We start from the raw sequence: 16,400 nt of genomic DNA, 5'->3' as shown, positions 1-16,400 counted from the left end.
CACTTATCTCCTCTCCTGCTTAATGAGTCGTTGCTCCTCGTGGCAGATTTTTTTTCTGGTTTGATTCCCTAATGAGTCAGCATTGCGCCACTACTTGTGACAAATTAATCTCTTTTGCACATAAATAGTCTGAAACCAGCTAGTCTCAGAGAATCTTTCTTTTTTTTCTTTTAATTTGGTCACTGTTCTGCTAAATTAAGGAATTACTTAAAGGACAACCGACGTCACTTTTTTGTTTTTAACTGACACCAGAAAAACGTTTTCTAGCATCTAAAATACCCAAAACACACAGGCCGATATTTTTAGTCAAATGCAAAACACCAATAAAAATGACTTAAAGTGTCCAAAATCTGCAAAAAATTGAGCTGCGAATTGGGCATTTTCAGAAAGTCCCGCCCCCAGTTCGTGACGTCACGCCAAGACGTCTTGCATTGCTAGTGAATCAAAACAATGGCTTCAGATTCGGAGAATATGCTTTCTTGTTACACATCCAGTTATGAATATGATTCAAATAGTTCTGAAGAGGAAAGCATACATGTTTGCAATCAATTAAATAATTTATTTGTGCCATTTTGAGGCAACATTGGGGGAAAATCTCTCACCCCAAAAAAGAGGCGCAAAATGGCCACATCCTGTGGCCACCTCCGTTTACGCAGGCTGATAAATTCCTTATATGGCGCTTGGACGCCCTATTCTGGCCTTCTGGCGGCTTTTGGGTGCAACACGAGGTCCCCAGACCAAACAAGTACAGCAAAATACATTGACGTGATGGAAGGATGGCTACAATGCATCTTTTCTACGGTCAAGGGAGGTCCTTTAGTGACGTCACGTACGGACTCGTCACTGACTCAAAAACAAGACTTCCTGAACATTCAGTGCGAGTCTCAAAACGTAAAATATAGCTATATGCGGTGGAATCTTTGTAAAATACGCCTAGTAGAAGTCATTTGAAGCCATTTTACAAATTATGGACACAACTTGTCCAGAGACGGCGGTTGTCCTTTAAGGAAGTTGAAGATATTGGTCAACGGTTTGGTTGGGTGCAGTATCTTGGTGCCTAGGAAGTATGCTATGTCTTAACTGAGAGGAGCCATTTTCAGACTGGATTGTGATGAAGAGTCTTCATGGCACGAATAGGAAAAATAAAATCACAAATCCAATAATCTGGAAGCAATTTCAGATTTGTTTGAAATTATCAGAAAGTGTTTTTGTTTTTGAGGTTAGAGTTTGCGGTATAGTTACAGTTGAAGCTATTAGTATCGGCTTGACCTCTACTCTGGATATTTTTTTTTGCACTTTTTTTCCTCGCGGTTTTGACAGACGTTCCACGCCCTTGCGACGTTTCGGAAAAGAACAACAGCTTATGGTGGAAGAGAACACACATTTACTGCCCGGACTCAAATAAAACATGAGGACTTTGTGGTCCACAGTGCAGTTGGAAAGACAAATATTATTTTCTTTACGAGCGGTAGAAGTCCGGAGACAAGCAGCAAAAGGGAAAAAAACAAAAAGGCTCAATGATTGAATGGCTGAAGTATTAAACCTCGTAACTTTTGACTGCAGGATCTTGTCTTGGGTGGTGGGAGGTGGGAACCGCAGGTGAGTGCTGTCGGAGCGGCCGTTAACATGGGAATACAGACACACACACGCACACGCACACGCACACACACACACACACACACACACACACACACACACACACACACACACACACACACACACACACACACACACACACACACACACACACACACACACACACACACACACACACACACACACACACACACACACACACACACACACACAAGTAAATAAAGTTATGCATTAGGCACTATAAACTTGGCTTGTGACAGCAATTGCCTTAGTAAATTTTTACATTGGAGTGGAAATTGCAGTTTAATCAGTCGTGCCAAATGAAAACTCCTCAACCTTCAAACACATGGAGCTGTATTCAGAAGGCAGATGATGTTTTATTGCAGGTTTTTTGATTTTCTGTTGACCTTCACCATGCCCTTTGTCCACATGTTTTCGGTCCCGGTGAAAATTTCTCATAGAACTGGATAAAACTTCAAGACTGAGGACTGCTTGTCCCACTCAATGAGAGTCACACTATTGTCTTCAACACACGCTTTTGTTGCCTTGGTTGTGCGCTTGGAGTTACTGTACCACTGCAAGGTAAACTTTGTCCCAGTTTGAGGTCCCCAAAAAGCAGGTTTTTAATCCAGAATAGATCTGTACATTACTGCATTCAGTGCAGGAGATGGTATTAGTCATGTAATATGCGGTGTTTGGTTTCCTCGGAACATAACCATTGGCACTCATGCTTCAAAGAGTTCAAACTTTGGCTCATCAGAACACATTATTTTCTTTCTTGTAGTCTGAAAGTCCTTTTGGTGGAGTGCTGCCAAAAATGGTGGTCCTTTAAGATTCTCCTCTCGGGACATAGGACAATGACAGCTCTGACTGAGTGACCATCGTGTTCTTGGTCACCTCCCCTCGATTTCTCAGTTTAGACAGACGGTCAGCTCAAGGAATAGTACTGTTGTCTTTTTAACTTCTTCTCTGTCACATGACGGATGCCACTATATTCTTTTGAGTCTTCAAAGCAGCAGTTTCTTTTTTAGTAAACCCTTCCTTATATTTGTGCCTTTGTGCCCTTCATGCTTGTTTGTGTTCTGATGGTGCACTATCAACCGTGGGGCGTGGATAGGCATATGCCTTTCCAAATCATGCCCACACAATATCTCAAGCTTTAACTACTACACTATAACTTTGAGACCCTAAGTCTTAAAACAACAGAGGCATTTAAATTTGGTACTTACAGGCTGTTTAAACTTATGCTAATGTTGACATGCATCGGTGCACCGCCATCATAAGGCTCATTATCCGTCTGCCACCTTGTCAGATGATTGCTTGAGCAAAGCTGCCACGTCCGTCCACTCACATCGTTGGCCAGCATTTCAGGAAAGGCTCAGATTCCAGCCGTGAATTTTCTCACGCATCTCCTTTTGAAGGGGAGGTTGGGGCGATGGACGGTCGGAAGGGGTGCGCGGCAGGCAGATGAGCCTCCAGGCATGTCAGGTATGCCAGCGCCCTGAAATGGATGCGCTAAACCAAGTGGTGCACAGGTTACACAGATGCAAATGTCACCATTTTAGAGTCTGTCCCACAGTGTCCAAATATGAACTCATCACAAAAAAGAAGTGACACAGATGTTTGTGACATGATTGAAAGACCCAACACTTTGCTCGCACATGTGCGCTACTCTCACTTTCCAGCTGTAGCTCTCCTGCTGGGGCCTTCTCCTGGTAGCTATTATGGGTGTGAGTGTGTGTATGGGTGTCTGGGTGGTCCTGCGCCCTCTCCCTCCCCCTAATAGTTTTATACTGTTGTGCCGCGGCGGTGCCCGAGGGTTGGTGGAGGTAGAATGAGGGAGTTATTTTTTTCGGTGCAACCTTGTTGAGGAAAGCAAGACCAATAAAGCTTCACAGGGTCTAGGCCCATGGCTCTCAGCACTTCCTCCGCACTGCCCTCTCTGCTCTCCGTTGCCCCCTCTGTTGTCCGCCACCCCCCACGGCCACTCATAGGCGCATGTGGTCCAGTCCTAATGGGACCCAGCTGGACTCCCACCTTGTGGACCTAGGCTCGGGTGCTCCTTTCTATGTTCTCCCTTTCAGACCCCGACCACAGATGGCAATCCTTCAGGCAAGCGTATCCACCACTGGGGGATGTGTTTGGTATCCTTTTATTTTCCGCCTCTTCCTATTCCTCTCTGTATTGTTTCTCCACTTTTTCTTACTTCCCATAGGGCGGTTGACTGAAGTTGCACTTGTGCAGTGGGAATGCTTGAGAAATAGTTTTTTTTTCTGCAGACCATCGGCTCTTTTCCTCCCCAGTTAATCCATTCTGACCACAGCGAGTTGATCGCACATCACGCTCCCCCCCTGACTGCCTTAATGTTTGCCCCCTCTGAGGTGAGGTAGCGTGGGGAAACATTTGCTCCCCAGACCTACTCTCCTTCATCTCTCCGGAGTCACAAAATTGGCATGTAAACAGGGTTGTGCCAATGGGCCGTCCCCAAGCCTTTATGGTACACAAGCAAAGCAAACAAACAAACTAGCGAATTTCATGCGCTTGCCCGCAGAACGTTCTCACAGTGCTACAACAGGACAAAGGTTCCTGAGTCCTCTACGCCTCTCAGCGTATATCCAGAACACAGTATACGTAACTGTGAGACTGTGTTAATACTTGGTTCGTAAAGAGGAAAACACCAATGAGAGTGGCGTATTTCTAGGTGTCCTCTAGCTTTGCCGCCGACACAAAGCAAAACAATACTGACCCCCCCCCCCCCCCCCCCCCCCCCCCCCCCCCCCCCCCCGCCGCCCCATTTCTGTCCCTTTTTTACGGGCTCGCACATTGCCGTCGTGGGATTTTAACTGCGTTCACGCCGAGGACAGACAAAGACGTGCCGCAACATCTTATCATTGTCAGACCATAAGTAAATGTTCAGACTGAAGAATGTCTTTTGGGCTCCTGCGTGTGGTCCTTCTTGTGGCTCTCGCACATGGTGTCATAATGCTTCCCGTCCATGTCTGAGATGAAAGCGAACTGGGTGCGGCAACATTTGCTCGGTGCTCTTGAATACATTACGCCTGACGAGATCCGCCCTGTGATCAGAGCACAACATCGGGACAGGAAACTTGCTCTTCCTGTTCATCTATTAAATAATAATCTGGGACGATCAGAGACTAAGCTGATAGATTCACGCGCATGTGCAGTCTCGGTGCATTTTAAAGATTTTGGTTGGTTTGCAACGCTGCTGCTGCGTGGCAACACGGGTTAAACACATCTTTGGTTTTCATGATAATATTATACTTTTGATATGACTCCCAAAGATGGCTAGCGATACATTTTTACTGTAAACTGGTTACTAATAGCTTTTCACAAATGGACCTATGTCCATGTAAAATTATGTAGAATTTCTGTAACAACCTTTTTTTCTCTCCCCTGCTAATTTTTATGAAGCTCCAATTCGCCACAAGATGGCATTAAAGCATCGACTAATGGGCAAATAGCATTCGGAAAAGAAAATGTCCACATCAACGCTTCACTTTAAAACAAATGTAATTTTACGGTATAATTCTTGGGCGGCTCGTTGCGGTTTCGATACTGGCGATGTGGGGTTAGCATGTTCTCCCCGTACCTGTGTGGGTTTTCTGCGGGTACTCCCCTATTCCAAAAACACACATGGCAGGATGATTGAATACACGGAATTTGGTGTGATTGTGTGTGTGGATGGTTGTTTTTCTCTTTGAGCCCTGCGATTGGTGTCCCCTACCTAACACTCTAAAGCACCCGCATTACACTCCAGCATATCCGTCACCCTTGAGAGGATAAACATCTTAGAAAATTGGGACTTTGGTGGAGTCAAGTCAGAGATAAGACCAAGACCTTCCAAATGTGCTCTCGAGTTCTAGACCAAGTCCTGAGTGTCACAAGACTAATGTTCAGGCTTTTCGTCCGGATTGAAACCATGACTCTTGCCCTCCACCCCTTGTGTCCACATGGGGCTAAGGAGGCCCCGCAGTGTTTATGTGCGGCAGACGCCCAGGCTAAACAGGAAGGGACAAGAGACCGTCACTGGGGACTCCGAATGGAGACCCACTTCCACGGGCCCACTCAACGTGGATTAAATTCGCCATTTCTCATTTGAACGAACATCGCAAACATGTCCAACACGCAAACACCTCCGAATGACCTCATGTGGGTGGCAAATATCTGTCAGTATGGACCCCGTAAGTGAATTTGCGTCCACGTTTAGCAGTGCTAAGCTTTTGCTTTTCCCTTTCCTGTGCGCGTATAACCTAGGCAGAAAGCAGACGAACGCTACACTGTCCATGCACGCGGCCTTTTATGCATGCTTTTCAGACAAAAAAATAAATAATGCCAGAGGTAGAGGAGAGCAAAGCGAGTCTGTTTGAAGTCAAGAAAAATGCAGAGCGAAGTTTAGACATCGAAACCTGAACGTGGCCTTGTTAAAAAACGGTAATATGTGTTTGTGTGTGGCAGCAATACCACAGTTCCAGAACTTGGCTGTGTGTGTACACATAAACCAGAGTAACCCTACACACCACCCCGATGATGTCAGATTAGCATTAAACGTAAACTAGGCCTCGGCGCGATGTCTACTATTGTTTTTTTTTTTCTTTTTTCCGGGGGACCAACAGAAAATGTAAACAGCGGAAGGTAGTGGGGCTGAGAGAGTATCAAAGAGCAGAGACGTTCCATGCACGCGTATGTTTGTGCAGCGAAGGAGATGACGACATTGACGGCGGAGCAGGCAATGAGTGAAAGGGCTCTGGTCTGTGTGAAGTTGAGTCTGTCACACAAATGTCGGGCCGCTGCATCGCACGCCAGACTCACAATAGAGCACTCAGACTCCGACACTGGCAGGGGACCGAGCGCTTGGCTGATGGTGGTCTGCCAAAAGCTGTCAGCCCGGTGGCAGCTTAAATGTTTAAGCTCTACAGCCTGGGAGGCGGGAAGTCACAATCGCAGTCAATGTTGGCGTTGGATTTCACATTACACTTAAGAAGGTTTTCCGCTTGGCTTTCATAAAAAGAAAGAAAAATCCCAGGATAGGCAGTATTGTTTAAGAAAAAGTCTATGCGTATAAAAGCACATTTGCAGCTCACAGAGTAGCAACAGGTGGCACTCTAGCCCATGACTAGATGTAATTTAGAGAAAAGGCAATGAATGAAGAATTTAGGGAAAAGGGGCAATTGAAAGTCCAAAATGTGTACATGTGGTAAAAGGTAACAAGTTACAAAAAAAAAAACTATTAGGCTTCAAAGCAGTTTGAATGCCGATTATAAAAACAACAACAATACGTCATTACGTTGTGTTTTTTTTACCCCCCTTTATGAAAATAACGTGAACCGAATCAAATAAAATCCAGGCATTGTAAATTTGCTCCAAACACAATGCTTTTCTTCTTCTTGTTCTCCTTCAACAAAAGTGACCCATAAATGTTTGAACACAGTGTCCATGGACAAGGGTTATTTTTAAGGCTAATAACATGATTGGAAATTGGAGCTGATCATGTCTTTTTACTTTCTTCCCCCATAATCAATATTAGCAGAAAAAGATCAGATTTTTAAAATTCTAAATATTTAATTTATTCATTTTAAACCACAACAGACTTACAGTTGTACAAAAAAAGTTATGTTTAGGTACCCTTATTCAAAATAAAATTAATTCGCACCCAGATTTTTTTTGCCATACATTTGTTGGACTATTGGGATTTTTGACGGCAGACACCTCATATATTACTGTGACTCTTTGACTTTGGTGCAAAAAAAATGTGATGGAAACATCTTGATTCTATTTCATTTTTTTTATTTTGATAATTTGGTGGACTTAAATTAAGGGGCTGAATGCAAACATTTCAGTGGGAGTGCATGTATCCTTGTGTTCCTGTGTAAGTGTTGGAACCTCAATGTACTGAAAACACTTAAATTTCATCCAATTTGTAGTTTGAATTTTATTTTTTAACTACATTTCCTGTACCTTGACTATGACACAAATCAGTAAATTATTTTGACCATCTCAGCTGCACAAATTTTTAACTGCGGAAGGTTTAACTTGATCCATCCGACATCTTACCCTGACATTTATTCACACAGGAAACCATAATTGTTCCCCATGAGTCCTTGCTTGTCAATATTTGTGCCATTCCAATAGTCCCAATAGCAAAATTCCAGCAATCATCAATGAGTTATCACGCGCTGTTTTAGTAAGTCCCTCCCTACGGCTCACCTGGCCACGATGAAATTCTTAGGACAAAGCTCATCAGTTCCGTTTGCTCTCTCCATCAGAGGAGGTGGTCCTGTTTTTTTTAATTTTTATTTTACAGACGGCCGTCTTTGATCCACCTCTCTCTTCTCCGCGATGATTCATCCTCCCGCCGCATACAAAGGCGGCCCACCACCTCCCTGTCCGCCTCCTGCGCACCGAAAAAAATGCTGCTACCTTTCAGGGCCAAGCGTCAGGCTGTTGAGGAAGGAAGACCACATAAGAGGAGCAGAGAAGCAAAGAGTGAGAGGAGTGGGGAAGAGCGTGCAGTTTCACTCATATCTGCTGTCCCTGGCAGGCCTCGTTTCTCTGTAGCGTAACTCCAGAGGGCCTTATTCAGAGACTCACCTAATGAACACTCCTGCCCTCATTCAGCGCCACAATGGAGTCCTCCACCGGCATTGAGCGGGCTCACAATGGAGAACATCGCTCCAATTAAACCTCAGAGACAATGTGCAGGGGTAGGTGAAGGGGTGGAGGTGTGTGGGTAATATCTGTGCGCATGAGGGGTCGAGCTGGGGGGTCAGTGGGGTAATAAATGGGCCCGAACCAGCGGACCTCTTCGGAGGTCCTCTCAAGTGCCGTTGCCTCTGATGTGCTATTTGGATCAGTAAGAAGCAATTAGGTACCCATTCCCAGTACATCCTTCGATCCTTCCCCTCCCCTCCTCCCGCAGGCACATGCACTGCGTGTATTTATTTAGTTATTGTTTTGCATGGTTGTGAGTTTAAAATGGAGACCGATGTTAAAAATGCCTCCCATTACGTTGACATATAATTTAACCACACCGCTACCGGTGCCAATGTGATCAGGAAAGTTTCAAAAGTTCAACGTGTATCAAACTCAAAGCCTACAATTCATGTTGTGGCCTGTGAAAGTTCGCTACGATGTTTGCAAAATGTACCTTAAATTTGCACTTCCCAAAAAAATGCAGAGTTGAGGATGTAAAATCAAATTTTCCCACTCGTTGAACAACTGCATTAAGTGTAACAGCCTCACATTCGAGCTACAGTGTCATTGATAAAACAAAAAAGTCTGGAAACGCTGTTGAATTTGGCGCACTAGCATCAGTTATGCGATGGTACCTCTACTTACAAACGAGTTTTGTTATGAAATGTTCAAGTTACAAAACTCTCGTTACAAATTTCAAGATGCAAAAAATACAACTATAGTTTGGGCTGCCAGCCGCAGGTCAGTTTTCTGAATATAATATAATTGGAGTTGCTCTGCCATTGGCTATTACCCAGTATCTTTCTGCCGTCCCATTGGCTAACAGGAACCTCTGTCGTATGTGTATATGTGAGTCGATAGATAACTGGACATTTCTGTAGTCATTTGCCCCTCAGGCCACGAGGTGTCCCGATAGCTTTGCGGAAATATGAATCACCCAGAAAATGTGTTCAGCAGTCTCAGTGATTGCTCACAAAGCTGATGTTTGCCTTGGACTTTTTCAACGGATTGTTCTAATCCGATCAAAGTAGACATCCTGGGATCAGAACGCAAGGCAAAAACCACTTCTGATCAATAACATGAACTAAAAAGGGCAAAAAACGATGAGGACACAGTTAAAAGTTAAATGACTATTTTTATTTTTTACTCCCTTCTTTGTTTTTTTTTTTTTACATGATACACAACTCTCATATATTGTGCAATAATGTAATTATAATGTTTCTTTGTAACATATTTGATGCATTTTTATGCCTTAGATTTTGAGGGGGCATGAAAGGGATTAGCTCATTTACATGGAAAATGTGTCTGGACTTACAACATTTTCTAGTCCACATATTTCTTCCAGAACACATTTATTTCGTAAATAGAGGTACCACCAAATCTTCCTGACATGGTTTATGGATGCCATTTTTAGCCTGTTAATTGTTTTCCCAATGCGGTTTTGATTTGGGAAATCTGACCAAAAATAGTCTTCAGCACTAGTCATTTGAATTTGTGCGAGAAGAATGTTTCGTCCTTTCTTTTGATTCAACGACAGAGTTTGGCCAAAATACAGTGTTTTCAAAGTTCAAAGGTACATGGGGTTTTAAATGCACTATTCTGTGGTTTATGTATTCCTCCATGTGCCATCTGTCCAAGCTCTGAAACGCATTTGTTATAATCACCCAGTGATGAGAGAAAAGACAATAGATGAGGAAATTCTGTCCATGCCTCAGTGCAGAGAGAGGGCGAGCTCCCATCGTTCCCATATGTCTTATTATTGACACCCGTAGCTGAAAATACAGGGTCCGCTGAGAGCTGACATTTGACAGAGACACGGCTGGATAGCAAAGCCAACAAAGGGCAGGACAAAGGCCGAATCCGTTCCATGATAATGCAGCACCCGCTCATGAATATGGCAACGTTGCCCGTGACGGTTGTAAGTTCTAAAGGGTCTGCCTATCTATCCAGATTTGGTTGTATATATACCCACATGCATGCGTGTCATCACATGTCAACATCCTTGGTTGCATGTGTACACATGACTATCGCAAAGCCCAAGCGGTGTTCAGGCATTTGGCTGTCTCTATCTGCATGTGTCAGGGATCCCAGCGGGGTTGAAAAGTCAATCAACAAGTCTGTCAGGGGAGCCCGACACGCTCTGTGCAGAGGGATCAATGCCTTTCGCGCAAACCCTCACGGGACCCTTGCTTGGCCGGGATCTACACAAAGCTGTTTAAATCCCTTGTGCCGCAATGGCAGCTGGACTGAAGGGTACATATATCCATCCATCCATCCATCCATCCATCCATCCATCCATCCATCCATCCATCCATCCATCCATCCATCCATCCATCTATCCATCTATCCATCCATCTATCCATCTATCCATCCATCCACTATGTCTTTTGAGTGGTGTATGATGTCACATTTTGCCACCGCGACATTGCCAGGGCAGATTAAAAATATTTTACAATGGTGGTGATGACCCTGTACCAGTTTCTTCTTTTCCTATAATTTAAGGAGTAGTACCGTATTTTTTATATCCAGACAAATCCAATGTTGGAATGGCTACCCTGTTTTTCTCCTCTCTCTCTCGCTTTCTCTCTCTCTGCATGGCTTCTCATCACGAGCAGCTTCATTCATTCTCTGCTGGGAATTTTTGTAATTTATTTTTCAAAGGTCCTCTCGCTTTAAGTGGGAATCCATCTGCCCTGAATTTACTCTCCCGGTGACCTCGCAACCCTGACCTGTCACTGCTGCGTTCCTTTCTAGACTGAAAGCCATATTGTTGTCAACTGAAAAAAAGGACATAAATACTGGCTAATATTCCAAGTTTCGTTGGAGTGGAAACAAGAGTTGCAGTAAATCAAACGGCAAGCATTCGAAGAGTCCCACCACTGTGCCGCTGCTGCGTGTGTGAGCTCTCTATTAGAGGAGGAGAGTGTGTTTTTGTTTGACTCTCCAGTCAGTGCGGGAGGGTGGGCTTGCTCTCTTTTTTTCCGCACTATCCGCACTGGCGGTCCTTTTCCTCAGCCGTGTTACCACAGACCTCATTCTCTCTTCCTCTCCGGTTCCTGTGGCCTCCAAGGCCTTCCTTTAACTGTCAAGACATAAGTCTGGCGAGGGACTGCGATGACGGTGAAGGTGGTGGGCTGGGGTGGGGAGGTGCTAGCTGGATGTTTGGAGGTGTACGGTTGGTATCGTGTTCGCTCTCTCTTTTCCAACTACAGATTTATGGGGGCTCGGGCTTTCTCTAAATATTTGGCTTTCCCCCTGTAGAAGTGGAGATTGATGGCCTTTGATGTGGGGGGGTTGGGTGGGGCCCAGGGGTCTTTTGGGTAAGAGAAGAGTAGGCGCATAGAAACAGATAGGTGAATTGAGTTGAGCGCAATTCAGGTGGGGCCTGCCGGCTAGTAGAATTGTAGTAATCGTGATGTGAATCGCCACTTGAATGAATTAAGTGATTTCAGTGTGGTACAGCGGAGTTGGAGGTAGTAGAGATGAAGAAGTTGAGGTTTTCTTTTCGAGTGACCATGTTGGATTGGATTCAGTAAGTCATTACTGAAGCTGCTGGCACGTAATTACTGAATTACGTGCCGCAGCCATTACTTTTTGTTATGCATCGCGTCCTCCTGGAATGTCAACAGGGAAGAGGGATTTCCTCCCCGCCCACATACTCTACACAGCCAAACGTGAGCAAGCTCGGCAAATCGGGGCCTGAATCCATTGGCAACACTTCAGCATAGCCGTGCACTGATTTGTCAACCTTGGTGTCCGTCGCGTAACATCCAGCCCTTCAAACCTCTAATATGTCTCTGTGCATGCGTGTGCGTGAAGCACAGTATGCAGCCAATCGCAAGCAAGCTCGGCCGGAAAAAGGACGCAATAAAAAAATCTAACTAACAGCATCTCTGTCCAAACATTTTTCCACACACTGTACCCGCAAAAATGTTCGTATGTAGCGTTATTCGTAACTCGAATGTTACTCGAAAGTTGGGGAGCGTCTGTATCAGAGGGACAACTCAAATTAGAGGTTTTGGAGAGAAAGTCAGAGAGGCCAGACTGAGATGGTTTGGACATGTCCAGAGGACAGAGAGTGACTATATCGGGAGAAGGATGCTGAGCCTTGAACTGCCAAGCAGGAGACCGAGAGGAAGACCAAAGAGGAGGTTTATGGATGTTGTCAAAGAGGACGTGAAGGTAGCTGGTGTGAGCTTAGAGGATGCAAAGCACGCCTAGATGGAGGATACTGATTCGCTGTAGCGACCCCCTGAAGCGAAAAGCCGAAAGGAAAAGAAGACCCAGTGTGGTACAGCGCAGCCCAACCTTATTCCTGAATGTGGCTACCAGCAGAATAATCCGATTGGACATTTGGTCATTTATCAATGGCATCATTGACCCCACCGGCAAAAAAATATATATATAAAAAATATCTTGTAACCAATTTTAGGGCTTTATAAAGACAAAATCTAAGGACAACAAATAAATAAATGAATACATAATTTACAAAATGAAAAAAACTATGAATAAATAAGGAAAGAAAAAAATAGATTAATGGGAGAAAATATAATTAAAAATATAATTTCAATTAGGACTGGTATGTTTTCAGTATTGTCTTTTGTATGACCAAAAAAAATAATTTGGATTCGATGTACATTTATTCGTCTCACAGCGGAAATATTTACATTTCACAGTAGCAAAGTTATGGAAGGAAGAGGAAAGGAAAGAAAGAAGTAGAAAAACAAAATAAGGGAGCTGCTGGAAAGGCAGCCACTCTTGCGGTGCCATTTTGACGTCAAAAGAACACAAACCCCAAATAACAAATAATATGACAACACAATGAAACAGAGAGTCATTCATTCTGCAGCACTTGCTGTACCCTCTTTGTGACATGAAGCAGTTCGAGATGAAAGAGGAGAGGACCAAAGCATCCTTGTCAGCAGTGGATCAGATATGCCATGGTGGAATGTGCATGTCTACTACAAGCTAAATGTTGAAGGCAAACACGTAGCTGTTGCATCCATTGACGAAAAGAGATTGTCTCACATCTCCTGTCCCACATAAATCCGCTTCAATTCCAAGCCGCGACAGTTGCACATACGCATCGGCACTCTGCGCTGATGCTCTTTTCTTATTATCGTGGGCTCCTCAAGCCATGCATCCATCCTGCCGAAGACTGTCCAACAGCACCGACCTTTCCTCTGAAAAAAGCAGGGCTGTGAAAATGCTGCCCATTAGAGGTGCAAAAAAGCGCAATCGCCCCACAGCTGTCCAGCGATGACAGTCAAATGGCACCAACATTCCTCCCATTCAAAAACAGTCCTGGCATATTAATGCTGCCGCAAAAGCGCGACCGCTCAGCAGTCTTCTCTTTGATGAATGTTGTGGCCAAAAATGCAGAAAAACAATCCGTATCCGTTTCACACAACGCACAATAACACAAAATGACAAAAGAAAACACAAAAACAAGACAAAAACACCAATAAAAAGCAAGGCTCATGAGAGCCCGTGCTGACGGCTGCCTACCCGGGCGACATGATGGACTTCTATTGATGTGTTGCAAAGTTTTGACCCGGGGTCGGCGCTTCCAAGCCACAAATGTTTTATGACTTAACATCTGAGGACCGTGGAAGAGCCGAAGCAGCTTTATGTGTCGTTTCATGTAAGATTTGAAATATTCACATATTCAGCGGTTTCGTCTACACGGTTTTCTAAGACGATCTGTCAGTTTTCAGAGACATCGTATAAATGTTTCCATTCTGGTGCTAGCCTTCCTGAATCGGATTTGCATGGTCTGCCCCTGCCAATGTGGCTTTTCTCTGGGAATTTCGGCTTCCTCACACATTCGAAAAACATACATGACATACATTTTCCTACAAACAGAGGGGAGAAATAGAAAATGAGAAGAAACGTTACGATCAAAGTATAGTATTGTTGATTTTTTTTATTAATTCAAAATTATCACACCACACTAAAAATGACTTCCTGTTTGTTTTTATATTCATGACTAAAGTGAATTAGAAAGCAACACCGCTTCCAATGCACAGATAGCATCAAACAATGGATACCCACGAAGCACTACAAAATAAAACACTCCTCTTTCCCAACCTGTCACCGAAAAACAATGTTAAGAAAACAACATGCCTCTCCTGCAGCCGTGAATCGCCCTAAAAATCCATGACCATCTCCGTTTTTTGCACATTTCCAGCAGCAACAGCAGAGCACATTTTTCTTCATATGATCGAAAGTTTCTGTCCTGTAAAATATTGTTTGTCTGACGTACCACCGCAACACAGACTCCGGTCTATCCGTGATCTGTATCCCTTATACGCATGGCTCGCCAGGTTGCTTGGTACAATCTGGCCAAGTAGACAATACATTGTCAACATTTAGAAAGTAAGAAGAACTTAATGTACCCTGCCAAGTGAGTGAGCTTGACTGTATGCACAGCAAAACACTGGCAGGAGGTTTCCGCGGGGGATTTTGCCGGATAAACCTGAGCTGGGCTGCTAATAATAATTCTGTCCAGAGTCAATCAAAAGTTAGAAAAACATCTGTTGGAAAGCTACCTCTTAATCTCTTCAAATCTCCTTTTGTAAATAATGGCTCTCGTATTCCCATATCTATTTCTCTGTCCAGCAAAAGTAGCATCATCTACGTCGTCTTGTCGGGGGTGAGTATGTATCTGTGTTTGTGTGCTCTTTGAATACACACCTCCCTCTTGAAGCTACCTCTGCCCCAACCCCAACCCCAAAATAACGTAGCCTCAAATCACATTTAAATAGTCGGTGTTGGCCACAAGTGTTACGGTGATAAAAAGTTTCACACCGGTAGCTCGTCCACTCGCTTTCACCGCCACGTCTCCTTTTCCACTCTTAGCTCAGTGTCAGAGAGTAAGTTTTGGGGCCCTACCTCAGCACCGCCCCACTGAGTGCGGCAGTTTCCACTGCGCACAAGTGCCCGCCTGCATTGCAGCCTGTGTATTTATACGCATAATACAATGTGTCAAACACATGCACGAGTGCAATGATAGTGCGCGGAGAATGCATGGCATAGAATTGCTATTTATCGCTGGAAGGAAGTCAGGAAGTACAAATCCACTGTAAGGCTTTTTCATTTATAAATGTTTAACTTGAGCATTTGTTCATCGAATGTCACTCGACTTCCGTTGAAAACTGATATCGGTGCTCACTTTTTCGAAATGGGCTTGTTACTTCTTTCACCCTGAGCTGAATGTCAAAAAAAGAGGTAACCTTGGGTTGTGATCTTGTCTAATTGATATACAGTAAGTATTCTCTCATAAGGGATTGTGTCAAATGGAATCGGTATTCCGGAAAAAGAAATTGTATGTATTTCATTTTTTTAACCACTAAATAATAGCAAAGATCGATTCCCTACAACGGAAATACCAATATCCGGAACACAGAATTACAATCCATGCAAAATTGTGTAATTTCATTCTTGTATATACGGGAAAAATGTTCTGCCATTTTGCTTGCGTTGTTGCGCTACCTGTGCAGAGGATGATGGGAAATCCCCTATTTATCCACATGAGCTTGCTTTCGAAATTGCACGTTGCTTAGTTTAGCTTAGCAGTTGTATTAGGTAGTTCTCGTCAGCAAGTTCTGTAATCATGGTGTCCAAAGGAAAGAGAGTTGTTATGAGCGTAGAAGAAGGGGTGAAGTGTATTAAACTGACCAAAGAAAGATATAAAGTGATATGAATTCAAGTAGAGTAGGCAAAACTTAAGTGTACCACATGATAAAAATGAAAAAAACATTACACAACAGTACAACGCGGGTGAGTTGATTGCGACACCGATGCGAAGTGACCAATGCCTCGAAAGAAAATATACGGAAATGAATGACATCATGGTGATGCCGCCGCCGAACCTCTTGCTGACATGAAGCCACCATCTTCCAAAGATGCTACGGAGATGATTTCAAAACTACTCCTGTATGCGTCTGTGTAACCGCTCAGTCATACAGGAGTGGTCCATCGATGAGAAGGTTTCTTCAGCTGTCATTTGGACTTCTTTGAAGGTGTCGGACGTTTCGCTTCTTATCCGCTTCGTCAACGAACTAAAATTTTTGCTGGTACTTAGCTTGAGA

Source organism: Hippocampus bargibanti, linkage group LG07 (assembly GCF_051943395.1).
Source record: "Hippocampus bargibanti isolate YZ-2025 linkage group LG07, ASM5194339v1, whole genome shotgun sequence".
Taxonomy (NCBI): domain Eukaryota; kingdom Metazoa; phylum Chordata; class Actinopteri; order Syngnathiformes; family Syngnathidae; genus Hippocampus; species Hippocampus bargibanti.
The sequence above is the reverse complement of the archived record's forward strand: the minus strand, read 5'-3'. Positions refer to the sequence as shown.